Source organism: Armigeres subalbatus, chromosome 1 (genome assembly GCF_024139115.2).
Source record: "Armigeres subalbatus isolate Guangzhou_Male chromosome 1, GZ_Asu_2, whole genome shotgun sequence".
Taxonomy (NCBI): domain Eukaryota; kingdom Metazoa; phylum Arthropoda; class Insecta; order Diptera; family Culicidae; genus Armigeres; species Armigeres subalbatus.
Window position 1 is genome coordinate 85111693 of NC_085139.1, and position 16714 is coordinate 85128406.

At 38.6% G+C, this 16714-nt stretch overlaps 1 protein-coding gene across 9 annotated transcripts in view; it reads right to left on the reverse strand.

The window, feature by feature from the left end:
* Positions 1–16714, reverse strand: part of LOC134217380 (sodium-coupled monocarboxylate transporter 1-like) — a 114647-nt gene that overhangs the window by 71875 nt on the left and 26058 nt on the right. The window lies entirely within an intron of this gene.

Below are 16714 nucleotides of genomic sequence, written 5' to 3' on the forward strand. Positions count from 1 at the left end.
AATTTCGAAGTGAGAAGCGTGAAGTAAGAAAAGAGAAGTAAAAAGTGTGAAACTGTGAAAAGTGAGGAGTGTATGAAGTAAGAATTGAGAAGTGAGAAGTGAAAAGTGAGAAGTGAGAAGTTACAAGTAAGAAATTTGAGAAGTGAGAACTGTGGAGTAAGAAATGAAAAATGAGAAGTGAAAAGTGGGAAGTGAAAGTGAAAAATGAGAAGTGAAAAGTAAAAAGTGTGAAGTAAGAAGTCCCTAGTAAAATTTTGGTTTTATAATGGTTTTATAACACTCTTGAATAGTAGATTATGGTATTCATAAGCGTTATAAAACTTAAAATGTTACTTGGGGTGAGAAGTAAGAAGTGCGATGTGACAAATTTGAAGTGAGAAATGTAAAATGAGATGTGAGAAATGAAAATAGAGAGAAGAAAAGCAAAAAGTGAAAAGTAAATTGTGAGAAATGAGAAGTGAGAAGAAAGAAATGTGAAGTGAGAATTGAAAAGTGAAAAGTGAAAAATGAGAGGTCAGTAGTTAGAAGTAAAAAGTTTGAGTAGTGAGAAGTGCAAAGTAAAAAATGAGAATAGAAATGTGAGAAGTAAAAAACGAGAAGTGAGAAGTGCGAAATTCGAAGTTGGAAATGTGAAGTGAGAAGTGAAAAGTGAGAATGGAGAAATGAGGAGCGAGAAGTGTGAAGTGAATTGAGAGTGGGAAGTGAGAAATGAAAAGTAAAAAGAGTGAACTGAGAAATAAAAAGACCAAGTAGTGAGAAGTGAAAAGTGAGGTGAAATTGGAATTTTTCAACCTAATCTTTATTCCTTATTATCATTTCTTCTTCTTCCTTCCTGCTTTTCTTGACAAGCTAGAAGTGAAAAATTTGTAAGAACTTGTAAGGTAAAAAGTGAGAAGATCTGAATTTTATACTTAATTTCTTACATCTCAGTTCTCACTTTTCACTATTCATGAATAGTTTTTGATATCTCGGTCTCTTCTTAAGACTGCATTGAATCTTCCCCAATCTACCCCATTTTAGATTGATCCATCATCTTTTCTATGAATAAACTTAAATTAACACAAATCTCTGAAACTGAAAAGACTACACCCCCTGAGCGGATGTTCCGAACAGGTTCTCAATGGGATAAGACTGGTAGTGTTCCGTCGAGCACATTATTGTATAAGAGATTATGTGTTTAGAGAAGTCATGTCCATATGCTGAGGAAAAGAATGAGAGTAGGATGACGGCATTCTAATTCCCCAATTAAGAGACACTCATCCGTATCCAAAAGAAGGCTCAAACGTGGCGTTTTTGTTTTGGTTCTAGAACCACCGACTGAGATACGTGTTGAGTCCCTAGTTTAGCTTTTCTCATTACAACCAAATATGTCTAGCAGCTGTTTTCAAATAGGCGTTATTGTATTTGACTTTAAAATTTAAGACGGGTAATACTCTCTCCCCATTCAGCATATTTTGTTCAATTGACGTTTCTACCAGATAGATTGGAATCTATTCTTTCTATTGGGCATATTCTTCTTCTTCTTATTGGCATTACATCCCCACACTGGGACAGAGCCGCCTCGCAGCTTAGTGTTCATTGAGCACTTCCACAGTTATTAACTGCGAGGTTTCCAAGCCTAGTTACCATTTTTGCATTCGTATATCATGAGGCTAGCACGATGATACTTTTATGCCCAGGGAAGTCGAGACAATTTTCAATCCGAAAATTGCCTAGACCGGCACCGGGAATCGAACCCAGCCACCCTCAGCATGGTCTTGCTTTGTAGCCGCGCGTCTTACCGCACGGCTAAGGAGGGCCCCTATTGGGCATATTAGTGAACACAAATAGTCTGAATGATGCGCACAATCGCCGTTCCAAAAACCAAGGTCAAAATCAATTACGTTCATGTGGGTAAATTCCTTAGAATGTAAGTTATGAGCCAAGCACAATAGGGCACTGCACGAGCTGCTTTGTCTCTTTCTCGCAGCAAAGAAATTAGAAAACAACAAGGCCAGTTAATATCAAAAATTATGAAGTACGAAAAAGGAAGAGATCGTTCCGTGCAGTGCCCTATAGTCAGATATATGTAAAAATCACATTGGAATATTCTAAAACTAAATGTGATTATGCAGATATTAAATGCATGAAACGCTATTCTTCAAATTCAAGATTGCAGCCCCTCTTGGCACAAGGTGGATTCCCAAGTTATTCAGAGATGCACTGCCGCTAACCGCAAGTCGAGCATATTTGGATTTTTTTTACAATTTGTATGTATGTACTATGCATTATGCTATTCTATGCTCGTTCTAGAAAAGTAGGGGGAAAAATTCTATGTCATATTGTCTTATATGAAAAAGATCTATTGAATATATTAAGCTTTATACTGCGGTTTTAAGATAATGAAGAAATTTGCAAAAAATCCCAGAGTTGATTTTCACTTCCTAGTGAAGCTTAAAAAGCGAGGATCACACTATTAAGTATGAATCTATTCGGGGTTTAGGCTCATGAACCTCTTCTAATCACTTACCCAGATAAAGAGTTATATTCAGGGTTCAGATTTCTCACTCACTCACGCGACAACTGATCACTCCACCATGCATTTTATCCGGATAAAATACAGTGCGATAAACTCCGGCACTACTTTCGAGGAAAGGATCAAATTCATCTCGGACTTTTTGCAGGCCTTATTGCCTTATTCCAGGCAAACACCTACAGGGGATGTCCAAAATAACTGGGATAGGCAAATTTTGGGCATAATTAGATGTGTTGTAACTATGTCAAATATTATCCGATTTGGACAATTCAGGGATGCCTGAACTAGAAATTTGATGTAGTTTTGCCATATGTTTATGGAACCGACCATGGCCATCGGACACCGGAGATATTCCGGGTTTTTCGAAGGTAGGTTCAGAACCGTAAATTTGTCGTGGGTATTAGGATAAGTGGTGGTTAGAAACAAAATAATATTAGTAACCACAAATAAAGTAGGGCTCTTTCTGATTGGAACCATATGTTGAAATTCGAAATCGGCCCAGTATCAAGTGAGATATGGCCATTTGTTTAGAATCGGTTCCAATCAGGAGTTTTAAAAGGGACCAGGCCACAAATTCATTTGAATCAAGCTTTTTGACCGAGCTTCCATTATGATTACATTCCAGAAGTCTTCTGTAACGTCTAGAATGAAAAACCAACCAAAAAGACGGATTCTGAAGTCACTGGGGTGCCCCCGGGGAACCCGTAGAGGGGACTTTTCAGTTTTGGCTCCAAAGCTAGCCATTCGACGGTTCGTTTTTCATGGTTTTCTATCAGGAAGCTAGATATGAGAATAAAATGGACCATTGATGGCTATGACCGCTTCCGGGACCTACGGATTGTCCCCGGGGAACCCGTAGCAGGGGACATTCCAGTTTTAGTGCCAAAACTGGTCGTTCGACGGATCGTTTTTCATGGTTTTCTATCAGGAAGCGAGGCTTGAATATAAAATGGACCATTGATGGCTTTGACCGCTTCCGGGACCTACGGATTGTCCCCGGGAAACCCGTAGATGGGAACATTTCTGTTTTAGCACCAAAACTGGTCATTCGACGGTTCGTTTTTCATGGTTTTCTATCAGGAAGCGAGGTATTAGTGTAAAATGGACAATTGATGCAATGATCGCTTCCGGGACCTACGGATTGTCCCCGGGGAACCCGTAGCAGGGGACATTCCAGTTTTAGCGCCAAAACTGGTCGTTCGACGGATCGTTTTTCATGGTTTTCTATCAGGAAGCGAGGCTTGAGTATAAAATGGACCATTGATGGCTTTGACCGCTTCCGGGACCTACGGATTGTCCCCGGGAAACCCGTAGATGGGGACATTTCTGTTTTAGCGCCAAAACTGGTCATTCGACGGTTCGTTTTTCATGGTTTTCTATCAGGAAGCGAGGTATTAGTGTAAAATGGACAATTGATTGCAATGATCGCTTCCGGGACCTACGGATTGTCCCCGGGGAACCCGTAGCAGGGGACATTCCAGTTTTAGCGCCAAAACTGGTCGTTCGACAGATCGTTTTTCATGGTTTTCTATCAGGAGGCGAGGCTTGAGTATAAAATGGACAATTGATGGCTTCGATAGCTTCCGAAACCTACGGATTGTCCCCCAGGATCCCCCAGGTACAATCCGTAGGCCCCGGAAGCGGTCAAAGTCATCAATTGTCCATTTTATACTCATACCTCACTTCCTGACAGAAAACCATGAAAAACGAACTGTCGAATGACCAGTTTTGGCGCTAAAACTGGAATGTCCCCTTCTACGGGTTCCCCGGGGACAATCCGTAGGTCCCGGAAGCGGTCATAGCAATCAATGGTCCATTTTATACTCATACCTCGCTTCCTGATAGAAAACCGTGAAAAACGAACCGTCGAATGGCTAGCTTTGGTGCCAAAACTGAAATGTCCCCTCTACGGGTTCCCCGGGGGCACCCCAGTGACTTCAGAATCCGTCTTTTTGGTTGGTTTTTCATTCTAGACGTGACAGAAGACTTCTGGAATGTAATCATAATGGAAGCTCGGTCAAAAAGCTTGATTCAAATGAATTTGTGGCCTGTTCCCTTTTAAAACTCCTGATCGGCACCGATTCTAAACAAATGGCCATATCTCACTTGATACTGGGCCGATTTCAAATTTCAACATATGGTTCCAATCAGAAAGAGCCCTACTTTATTTGTGGTTACTAATATTATTCTGTTTCTAACCACCACTTATCCTAATACCCACGACAAATTTACGGTTCTGAACCTACCTTCGAAAAACCCGGAATATCTCCAGTACCCGATGGCCATTGTCGGTTCCATGAACATATGGTGAAACTACATTAAATTTCTAGTTCAGGCATCCCTGATTTGTCCAAATCGGATAATATTTGACATACAGGTATGTTCCGATTTTATCACGTTCCGATTTTGTCACGCTTCGATTTTGTCACGCTCCGATTTCATCAACAAAATTATTCCGTTTTCATCAACAAATAAAATCAATAATTTTTTTTAAGCAGATTTAGCTTTTACAATAAAATAACTTGGGTTAGTTTTTTGCCAAATGTTGTATTTATAATATTTCAAGCACTAGCGGTAATAAAGGCGTAATTAACAAGAGATGATTCTCTTCACCGATTGCCTCTCTTTTCGAAATGAAAGTAACAAGATGCGGATTTGTTTGCACTTTATTATTTCAGAACGGAGGATTACATTGTTATCTGGCAGTCTGATATAACTGAAAAATCGTTGAAATACTTTTTCGGACGTTCTAGGCCGTCCAAACTGTTCTGGAGTACATATCCTCGAATGTATTAGGAAATATATCTACAAACAAATTGTCCTAGGCTGAGATATATATTCAAAAATATCTATGTGATCATAAGACAAGAATTGATCGAGTTTTGAAAAAACATAAACTATTTCAGGGTCTTCAAAACATCCTGGATTTCTTAACATGTGATATACCCGATCAACCAAGCCCTGAACGACGTATTCGTGCATCGTTGAACATCTTAGCAGGTACATTGAGTCGATAGGATTTCACTCATTACTTTTACACGCAACTACAGGCCTTTTCGTTTCTTCAAAACGTCCTTGAGTTCAAAACAGTGAAGAATATGTAATCTACCCGATCAACCAAGTCCTGAACGATGTATCCGTGCATCGTTGAATATCCCAGCAGGTCTATTGAGCCGATAAGATTTCACTCATTACTTCTACAAGCTACTACAGGCCTTTTCGGTTCTCCAAAACGTCATGGAGTTCGGAACATGTGACCTACTCGATCAACCTGAACGATATATCTGTGAACGATATGTCTGTGCATAGTTGAACATCCCAACATGTCCATTGAGCCGATAGTATTTCACTTATTTTTTTACAAGCTACTACAGGCCTATTCGGTTCTCCAAAATGTCCAGGATTTTCTAACATGAGATCTACCCGATCAACCAAGTCCTAAATGATATATCTGTGCATCACTAAACATCCTAGCAGTTCCATCGAGCTGGTAGAAAATCACTTAAATCTTTTACAAGCTACAGTGGGCCGAATCGTTGAAACAAATGATGCCATACTAAAATATTGTCACGGTTACTCTGATAGTCCTTTTGAACAATTCTCCAAGAATTTCTGTTCCACATCTCGATTCCGACTGTATTATATCTCTTCAAAACGTCCTGGATCTCAGATCATTTTAATACCAATTTTCAAAACGACTTTGACCTATCCAATGAACCAACTTATGAATGTTGTTCGATATGATATCCCAGTGATTCCACTTATATGACTTCAATCAACACTTGTACTAGCCATTGCAGGCCTTTACGAGTGGTTAAAATATCCTGGAAGTCATATAGTTTGATGTAATCATATAAGTCGGTTATACACCTCAACAAAAAAGTCGGCAGGCAAATTGCTCGACACAAACACCTCCCAGTTTTTGTGCATCTAGTAGATATCTAGATCTTAACTCAAGATCATTTTGGAGAACCTTTGTCATCTTCTTCTGTTTTTATGGCTCTGAATCCTAACTGGAACATGGCCGGCTTTTCAATTTAGTATTCTATTAGCATTTCCTCAGTTATTAATTGAAAGCTTTTTTCAATGTCCGCCATTGCATGAGTATGTATCTTGTGGGGCAAGTACAAAGGAAACGCTTTGCCCAGTGAATCTAGAATGTTTCCCACCCGAAAACATCCTAGACCGGACCGGATCTAGCTCACCATCTCCGGATTGGCAAACCTACACCTATGCTCGCAAGGCTAACCGGAGACCTCTTGGTCATCTTATGCTCATGAAAATTAGGATCCTATGCTTTTTGAACGGACATTGCAAAAGTTATGATATTTACTTAGGGTATGTCTCATTTGGAGAATTAAACTTAAAAGTGACAGCTCGAAAATTAAAAAAATCACCCGGTCATCAGAATGGCTGGTGCTACCCATCAATTCCAATAAAAGTAATCTTGCTCTGCGAGCAGGATTTTCGATAATTATTGAAATGTCACTTTTAAGTTTAATTTCAGTTTAATTGTCCAAATGAGACAGACCCTTATAACTGAACACGAAAATGTTTTGAGTACCATGAACACCTCGTGTTCCAAAATAAAAATGCTCATATGCTTATTGAACCAGGTTGGTACATATCGATGTTGAGGACATTGCAAAAAGCCTTGGTTGTCTGGTAGATACCGTGGGCTGAAATCGTGAACGTTTTGGAGTACCTTGAGCATCTCGTATTCCATAAAATTGATTATTGTCTCAACGATCAAGATGACTATACTTGATTGAGTGTTTAGATTAATTAAACAATGCTGAAGAAACGGGGGGCCTAGTTCTCTTGTGTGATTTTTCACAGCCAATCTAAAACGATGAGCATATATGACCCATCCGTCCAAAAAGAGTTAAGGAGATCAAATATTTTTTAAATTTATTGCTATGTTATCACTGGATGCCACCTTACCTTAGGGAACCTCCATAAATTACGTCACGTTTTAAGTGTGACTACTCATATCAATTTTTGGGAAATTTCAGACGAAAAAGTGGGACAATGAAAATGGTTAATTTTGCGTGGCATAATTTATGGACGTTCCATTGATGTACTCCTTACTTGCCAGGAACCTTAACCATTAACCATCAATATATATTTCCTATGTATAATAATTTCGGTCTCTTTTCACTTACCCTCTCACTAGCATGTTCACGTGGTACATGGACAGCCCATTAGCATTTGAAAAACCTGAAAATCTAACATTTTCCCCGCAATATATTAATTTTACTAAAATTTTAGCTAAAAAAACCGTAAAAGAAAATTATTCCGATTTTGTCACTGTTCCGATTTTATCAACTGAAACGCACGGACCGTGTTGATAAAAACGGAACATATCTGTAGTTACAACATATCTAATTATGCCCAAAATTTGCCTATCCCAGTTATTTTGGACATCCCCTGTATTTCCAGAGGACGAATCCCATCCACCATTGCCTTATTCTGGACAAACTACTACTTTTAAAAAAGGGATCACACCCACCAGTGCCTGAATTTGCCATCAACCAACTCATTGTAAACAATGCTTTCCTTGATTCGTCTAGTTCCGATAGCTATTCTGACCATCGATCAACTCACTCCAGAGTGGCGTTTCATTAACCCAACTAAATCCAATAGTGGTTCTAAACCCTTGTTAGATCCACTCAAGAGTTAGATTTTTCTTCATCCGAATAGGTCCGATAGCGATTTCGTTCATCGATCGACGTGGGGTTCGAAAAACCTTCAGCGTTTTTATGAACCTCTAGCCCAGCCCAGGAAGGCCATTTACATAATTTACAAATAAGTTCTAAAAAAAATTACAACATTTTAATAAACATCTCAGGTGGAATTTGTGAAATTCTCATAAATGTACGTGTACAAGGTGTACAAGTGCTTTTTATTTTCGTTAGTGAAGAAGGGCGCCCAATGAATGTTTCGCCAACTGCGCTGATAGTTCACGCTACCGCTCTGATTATTCGCCACCACGCACTTAACCATAGCTTATGTTGTCATGACACGAAAAGTACTTCGAAATGGGAATGTTTGAGGCTTTTTAACAGCCACGTGTTCGCTGAACATGGTTTCCATTAAAAGCATATGAAATTAGGTCATATTGAAATGAATTATCAAAGATTGTATCATTTACATCATATAAACTTATAATCATTATCTGATACATATTCTGTTACCGAATTGTATGTTTTATGATGAATTCTGTTGCGTCCATTTTCTATAATATTTTACTGTACATGCTAGACTAAGAGACTAAGAGCTCACGTGTATGATTCAGTTATACTAGGCTCTGCAATCTGTTCTGAAGCTCATCTCAATTGCTCTATTAGTGCAACTACGCCTGATACAAAACCGACAGCAACCAATCATGTCCATGCAAGTCCGTAGAGCCCATGCACATTATGTTCAACTTAGTTTTGACGGAACCAGATGTTCTAGATTCTATAAACGGTTCTGGAGTACAAATCCTTTGATCTACGTCCGATACTCTTGAGTTCAGATCATTGTCGTCTGTATGATCAGCAAAGCATTCTGCGAGATCTGCCCCAAGGGAAATTTCTTCTCTATTATGAACATGTCACTATGAATCATCTTACTGCAGTAAAAATAGACTTTGAGTTGTTGGTGCGGATCACAACTGGCGTACCAAAGAAAAGAATCAGTATTGGAAGACATCTCGACTTCAAAAACTTTTGAACAACAAGTAGAATGGATCACCTCTTTTCAGTTCTACAGCACACATAACATTGGACATCATATGCCATTTATAAAGTAGAGCTTGCTTCGTTACTACAGACAGTGCTTATTAAAACTTATTGACACTTATTTAAAAAAAACCAAAACTGGGAGGCATCTTTAAAATCAATGTTGCTGCATTACAAACATCGACTTTTGCTGATATCAGCTCCCGTGATATGGGACAATGTAAAAAAACTTCTGAAAAGCTGTGTAAGGCATTATAATAAATTGCCGATTTCGAAAAGAACAGAACTTTGGGGGGCACTGGTTCCGGGGCACATAGACTTCGTCTTTTTATAATCCAAATGCTGTTTAACATAATTGGAACAAGAGCACGCAACAACGTACATATTCACATATGAGTTTTCATAACATTGTAAATTAACGTCCAAGTCGGGTGGTTTAATCCCCGGAAATAGGCAATTACCTTTGATTGAACTGAACTTGAGTTGCGTGCTCTTGCCTACGCAATGCGGTCGGGTCTGAGCTTGACGACCGACTGGCAAATAGCTTACACAACCTCACTTGATCAGTACAGTTGCTGATGAAGAATGTGTACAGCCGCCAGACATTCTAAATACTCACGCTCCTCTAATGTGGACGTGTACAATACACATGTGGAAGTGTTGGCTTGAGAAATGGATTGCGAGTGATTTGACTATGCGTCCAATTTGGGAATCTCGAGCTCGTTCAGTAGCCGCTAGGTTGCGAAGGCCGACGGAGGTCCTTCGTAGCTTAGTTGGTTAAAGCACCAGTCTAGCGTACTGTAGGGTCATGGGTTCGAGTCCCATCGAAGGGAAAGTGGTTACCTCCAATACATTTTCCAAATCAATATCTTCCACATAACGTACATATTCACATATGAGTTTTCATAACATTGTAAATTAACGTCCAAGTCGGGTGGTTTAATTCCCGGAAATAGGCAATTACCTTTGATTGAACTACAATACAGATGCCAACAATTAGAGGAGAAGTTACAGCAGCAACAAATGATACCACCAACCTCACATCCAGATCGAAATCAAGATACTGTGTTTTGTTTGTAACCACATGAAGTGTGGCATAGGCTCCCAATGTCAAGAATTGGAGCAACCCATTCATCAATAAACCTCGAATCGCTACCACAGTCGAAGAGTTAACTATTTAGTCGCCATATGCAAAGATTTTGAAGTATATCGGTCCTATTCCGTGAGGGACAGGGCATCCACAGCTACTCCCCTAGTTACTCCCCTAGGTCGTAGAAGGCCTCTTGTTGCTCCGGGTCCCAGAGTCTTTGTGTGGGGTGATTTTAAGAAGGGAGTTAACCGTAAAATTTGATTTTAATACGTTTACGAGTGGGTTATTGGTTAGCATAAAAGAAGGAAGCTGGTCGGCCGAAAGGTAAGGGCAATCTGCAGGACGCCGATGATGATGATGCAGCCTACAGGTGACCTGAAATCATAAAGCCAACAAGGTATTTAACAATGCGGCATCCGATGGTTGACCAGATGCGGATTGACTATTCTACTACCGATGGAAGGCCGAACCACGATACAGCTTTCGGGCTGCAGTTTAGCAACGCGGCCGGTGGAAGGCAATCGAGTTGCCGGAAGATGGTTGGGCGAAAAGACGGCCGTCGGTTGGCTGGAGTAGTTTCCACGGGTGTCGAAGTTAGATGGTACCTCTGTATCAACTGGCGATGTACAAAATACACTATCCTGGGCTCCAAAACAAACTAATTTCCAATCTCTTCGGCCAATCTCTGGCTATATCCCCAAGGAAAGCATGCGTCACTTGAAACTCCTCCCGGAAGAGGCTGTAAGCCGAAACATACTGACCTTCACAACCGCATTATTCATGGCGAAATCAAGCAAAATCCTAAGGTTAGTGCCCCGGACAGCTTGTCACAGTTTGTGACCATTAAGGTCTATCCGCAAACAGTTCAGTAGAAACAGTTTGTCCAGCTTTTTACGATCGCTATAAATAAACAAGGGGTTAATCAATTCTGGTGTTCTTAGCGATGTCGCAGCATCCATGGATTATATTGTTCACCAACAACTGCCAGAGTTTTCAGGTATATTTTGAAAATATTAATAAAACTCAAGGAATAATAAGCTTTTCTATGTAAAATAATTACTAACTTTCTTTTTATTTTGAGGATAAACAAAATCACCCGAAAAAGTTTATTAGGATACAAACTGCCAAGTTTGATGCACCAATTATCAGGATTAAGATAAGGCAGGTTTTATTCAGTTCCAATAGCTAAATAGTTGTGAATAGTGAACTCCCTCTAACTCGATGTTCTGTAACTCGATGTTTTCTCTTGAAGTCCCTTGAATTTTTCATACTGCGTTATCTCCATAAGTCGAAGTAATTTGCCAAAGCATTTTCACCTCCTTAGCTCGATGTTGTCAGAATCAGTTTACATGCACAACATATACGACGTCGGGCCATTTGGCCGAAAAGTAAAAAAATATTATATTGTGAGTAATGAGTGGTAGGAATAACATGAAATATGCAGCGAGAAGTGAGGAATGAGATATTTCACTCATCTCATAATAGGAAATAGGAAGCAAATAGTCAAAAGTGATAAGTGAGAAGAAGGAATTGAGAAGTGAAAAGTGAGAAGTTAGAAGTGAAAAATGTAAGAAGTGAGAACTGTGAAGTGAGAAGTGGAAAGTGAGAAATGAAAAGTGAAAAATTAAGAAATGAGAAGGGAAAATAAAGAAGTGAAAGTGACAATTTCGAAGTGAGAAGAGTGAAGTGAGAAAAAAGAAGTAAAAAGTAAACTGTGAAAAGTGACGAGTGTATGAAGTAAGAATTGAGAAGTGAGAAGTAAAAAGTGAGAAGTGAGAAGTAAGAAGTGAGAAGTTATAAGTAAGAAATTTGAGAACTGAGAACTGTGGAGTAAGAAATGGAAAATGAGAAGTGAAAAGAGGGAAGTGAAAGTGAAAAGTAAAAAGTGAGAAGTAAGAAGTCCCTAGTAAAATTTTGGTTTTAAATGGATTTATAACACTTTTGAATAGTAGATTATGGTCTTCATGAGCGTTTTGAAACTTAAAATGTTATTTGGGGTGAGAAGTAAGAAGTGCGATGTGACAAATTTGAAGTGAGAAATGTAAAATGAGATGTGAGAAATGAAAAGTGAGAAAAGAAAAGCAAAAAGTGAAAAGTACATTGCGAAAAATGAGAAGTGAGAAGAAAGAAATGTGAAGTGAGTAAGAATTGAGAAAAGAGAAGTGAAAAGTGAGGGGTCAGAAGTTAAAAGTGAAAAGTTTGAGAAGTGAAAGGCAAAAATGAGAATATAAAAGTGAGAAGTAAGAAATGAGAAGTGAGAAGTGCGAAATTCGAAGTGAGAAATGTGAAGTGAGAAGTGAAAAGTGAGAAGGGAGAAATGAGGAGCGAGAAGTGTGAAGTGAATTGTGAAAAGTGCAAAGTGAGTAGTGAGAAGTGAGAAGTGAAAAGTAAAAAGAGTGAACTGAAAAGTAAAAAGACCAAGTAGTGAGAAGTGAAAAGTGAGGTAAAAATTGGAATTTTTCAACCTAATATTTATTCCTTATTATCATTTCTTCTCCTTCCTTCCTGCTTTTCTTGAGAAGCTAGAAGTGAAAAATTTGTGAAGTAAGAACTTGTAAGGTAAAAAGTGAAAAGATCTGAATTTTATATTTCATTTCTTACTTCTCAGTTCTCACTTTTCACTATTCATGAATAGTTTTGATATCTCGGTCTCTTCTTAAGACTGCATTGAATCTTCCCCAATCTACCCCATTTTAGATTGATCCATCATCTTTTCTATGAATAAACTTAAATTAACACAAATCTCTGAAACTGAAAAGACTACACCCCCTGAGCGGATGTTCCGAACAGGTTCTCAATGGGATAAGACTGGTAGTGTTCCGTCGAGCACATTATTGTATAAGAGATTATGTGTTTAGAGAAGTCATGTCCATATGCTGAGGAAAAGAATGAGAGTAGGATGACGGCATTCTAATTCCCCAATTAAGAGACACTCATCCGTATCCAAAAGAAGGCTCAAACGTGGCGTTTTTGTTTTGGTTCTAGAACCACCGACTGAGATACGTGTTGAGTCCCTAGTTTAGCTTTTCTCATTACAACCAAATATGTCTAGCAGCTGTTTTCAAATAGGCGTTATTGTATTTGACTTTAAAATTTAAGACGGGTAATACTCTCTCTCCCCATTCAGCATATTTTGTTCAATTGACGTTTCTACCAGATAGATTGGAATCTATTCTTTCTATTGGGCATATTCTTCTTCTTCTTATTGGCATTACATCCCCACACTGGGACAGAGCCGCCTCGCAGCTTAGTGTTCATTGAGCACTTCCACAGTTATTAACTGCGAGGTTTCCAAGCCTAGTTACCATTTTTGCATTCGTATATCATGAGGCTAGCACGATGATACTTTTATGCCCAGGGAAGTCGAGACAATTTTCAATCCGAAAATTGCCTAGACCGGCACCGGGAATCGAACCCAGCCACCCTCAGCATGGTCTTGCTTTGTAGCCGCGCGTCTTACCGCACGGCTAAGGAGGGCCCTATTGGGCACATTAGTGAACAAAAATAGTCTGAATGATGCGCACAATCGCCGTTCCAAAAACCAAGGTCAAAATCAATTACGTTCATGTGGGTAAATTCCTTAGAATGTAAGTTATGAGCCAAGCACAATAGGGCACTGCACGAGCTGCTTTGTCTCTTTCTCGCAGCAAAGAAATTAGAAAACAACAAGGCCAGTTAATATCAAAAATTATGAAGTACGAAAAAGGAAGAGATCGTTCCGTGCAGTGCCCTATAGTCAGATATATGTAAAAATCACATTGGAATATTCTAAAACTAAATGTGATTATGCAGATATTAAATGCATGAAACGCTATTCTTCAAATTCAAGATTGCAGCCCTCTTGGCACAAGGTGGATTCCCAAGTTATTCAGAGATGCACTGCCGCTAACCGCAAGTCGAGCATATTTGGATTTTTTACAATTTGTATGTATGTACTATGCATTATGCTATTCTATGCTCGTTCTAGAAAAGTAGGGGGAAAAATTCTATGTCATATTGTCTTATATGAAAAAGATCTATTGAATATATTAAGCTTTATACTGCGGTTTTAAGATAATGAAGAAATTTGCAAAAAATCCCAGAGTTGATTTTCACTTCCTAGTGAAGCTTAAAAAGCGAGGATCACACTATTAAGTATGAATCTATTCGGGGTTTAGGCTCATGAACCTCTTCTAATCACTTACCCAGATAAAGAGTTATATTCAGGGTTCAGATTTCTCACTCACTCACGCGACAACTGATCACTCCACCATGCATTTTATCCGGATAAAATACAGTGCGATAAACTCCGGCACAAGCGATGGTGCGAAAAATTGTTATCCTTCTTCCAATGTTTCGCGAAAATCAAATGCTGCTTACTTTGCCTCTCCAAGCTGATTGAATCTGACGATGCGCCACGATAAGCAAAACGTTCAATACAGCAGTTTTTCTCCTCGCTTTCAATCAATTCATGTGGTGGCGTGGTTTTAGTGGGCGCTCTGAATATTTTAAAATTGTTTAGGGTTCGAATCCCGTTGCGGTTCTAAATTTTTGTAAATATGCTTGTAAAATTTATCTGATGAGGCGACGAGAAGGAAAATTTGTGGATTAAAATTAAATTATCCGGCGATCCGGCACTCACGAATTTATCACCCGCCATTCTATCCGGATAAAAATGTTGTATGAGAATACTTCCTCACAGGGGGACCATGAAAAATCACACTACGCTAAATGGATTAATCGCAGGTTTTTATTCATATGAGTGAGAATTGGGTTGTTTAGGGGTATATATGTTTTTACATATTCTGAATCTGCATAAAAAACTGAGCCTAACCCCAATTTTTCAGAATTTTTGGAGCCCCGGAACTATTTTTAATTTGCATTTTAAATTTGCATGGAACTAAAAATTTGTTCTTATGCTGCATGGGCCAACTGTCATTCTATGAATGTTAGTGTCATTCTATCGATTGAAACGGCTTATTGTTTGCTGTATAAAAATGTAAATAAAAGGTTCACAAACAAAATAAAAATATGTTGGAGATCAGGAAAGCACGCTCTTTATGTTAAACTATGAAAAACCTCATATTTTTCTTTACTAAACAACCCAATTCCGAAGCCTGGTTATATTTGAAATTGAGTTACCTCAGGATTTGAAACTGCGTTTTTTGAATATGCGTTATCACTAAAAATAGATGATATGAATTAGGCATGACCAACCTTTATCCGAGGTGTTATTCATATGAAGTGCGGTGCTATCCTTTTAAATAGAAAATGAGTTCGCCCGCTCGTGTGAGCTCGAATATTGAAATTTGAGAACAGACTTGTCAGCCAATAAAATCATTTACAATGAAATGACTACTTTTCGTATTCATAGCAGTGTTCTCCTCTTCACAATGAGTTCTTAAAAGTCTCTCTGATTTGCAGGACAAACATTCTATTTCAAGGTTTTATGAGGGACCTCGAAGCATGACATTCATTCTGGAAAACTTAAATCACGAATCCGATAAATTTGCAAGCCACTAATTGTTTCAAGAAATGATCATTAACTTTCAGGAATTCTCTAAAATTTGTATGGGATGCTTTCTACGAATTACTAATAAATCTTATGAACGTCAAGATCTAGTAGACTTAAGGTAAACATGTTTAACTAAGACTTTTTGCAATTGTCTTTTTGCAATTGAATTTTTCACTTTATAGCCTCTATGATCTACTGAACATTCAAACAAACTTTGTTGTGTGACGTTTAGAGCTGATTAAAATTTCTTATACAAAATTGTTTACGAAGTTATAAAAACTTTGCAAGCAGTTATTTTTCGCACATTTCTACAGATGTGCTCGACTTGCGGGTACCATCAGTTGCATATCTGTTACAGAAATCGAAGAAGAAAGGAAACGAATGCAAAACATCAGACACTAAAAAGAACAGGAAGCTATCCAGCAGGGTAAACTGGCAACGGAAGTAACGTGTTAAATCGAGGTGAGAATGGGTCACTAGTTCAACAACTTTTAACTGTAGGATAGATTGTGTATATCTGATATGGCTATCCGAATATCAGTATAACCAATGACACTCTGTACCTATATTTAGAAAACCAGAGAAGCGTTCGAAACCCAACATTTTTCACTTGATGCTAAATAAGACATATGGTATTGGAGACAACTGGAAATAGTTTTTATGAAGATATTTCGGCTATCTCAGTATTATAAAACCATTAAACGATTAGCGTTTTACTCTGCCCGTCGTTTCGACTATTGGATGTGGTCTTTCAAAGGAAAAGAAATGATTAAACGTTGTGCTCAAATTAGGACGAAAACGATTGTCCTATTTTTTCCCCTTGAAAAAGACCACATCCAATGGTCGAAACGTCGGGCAGAGTAAAACGCTAATCGTTTAATGGTTTTATA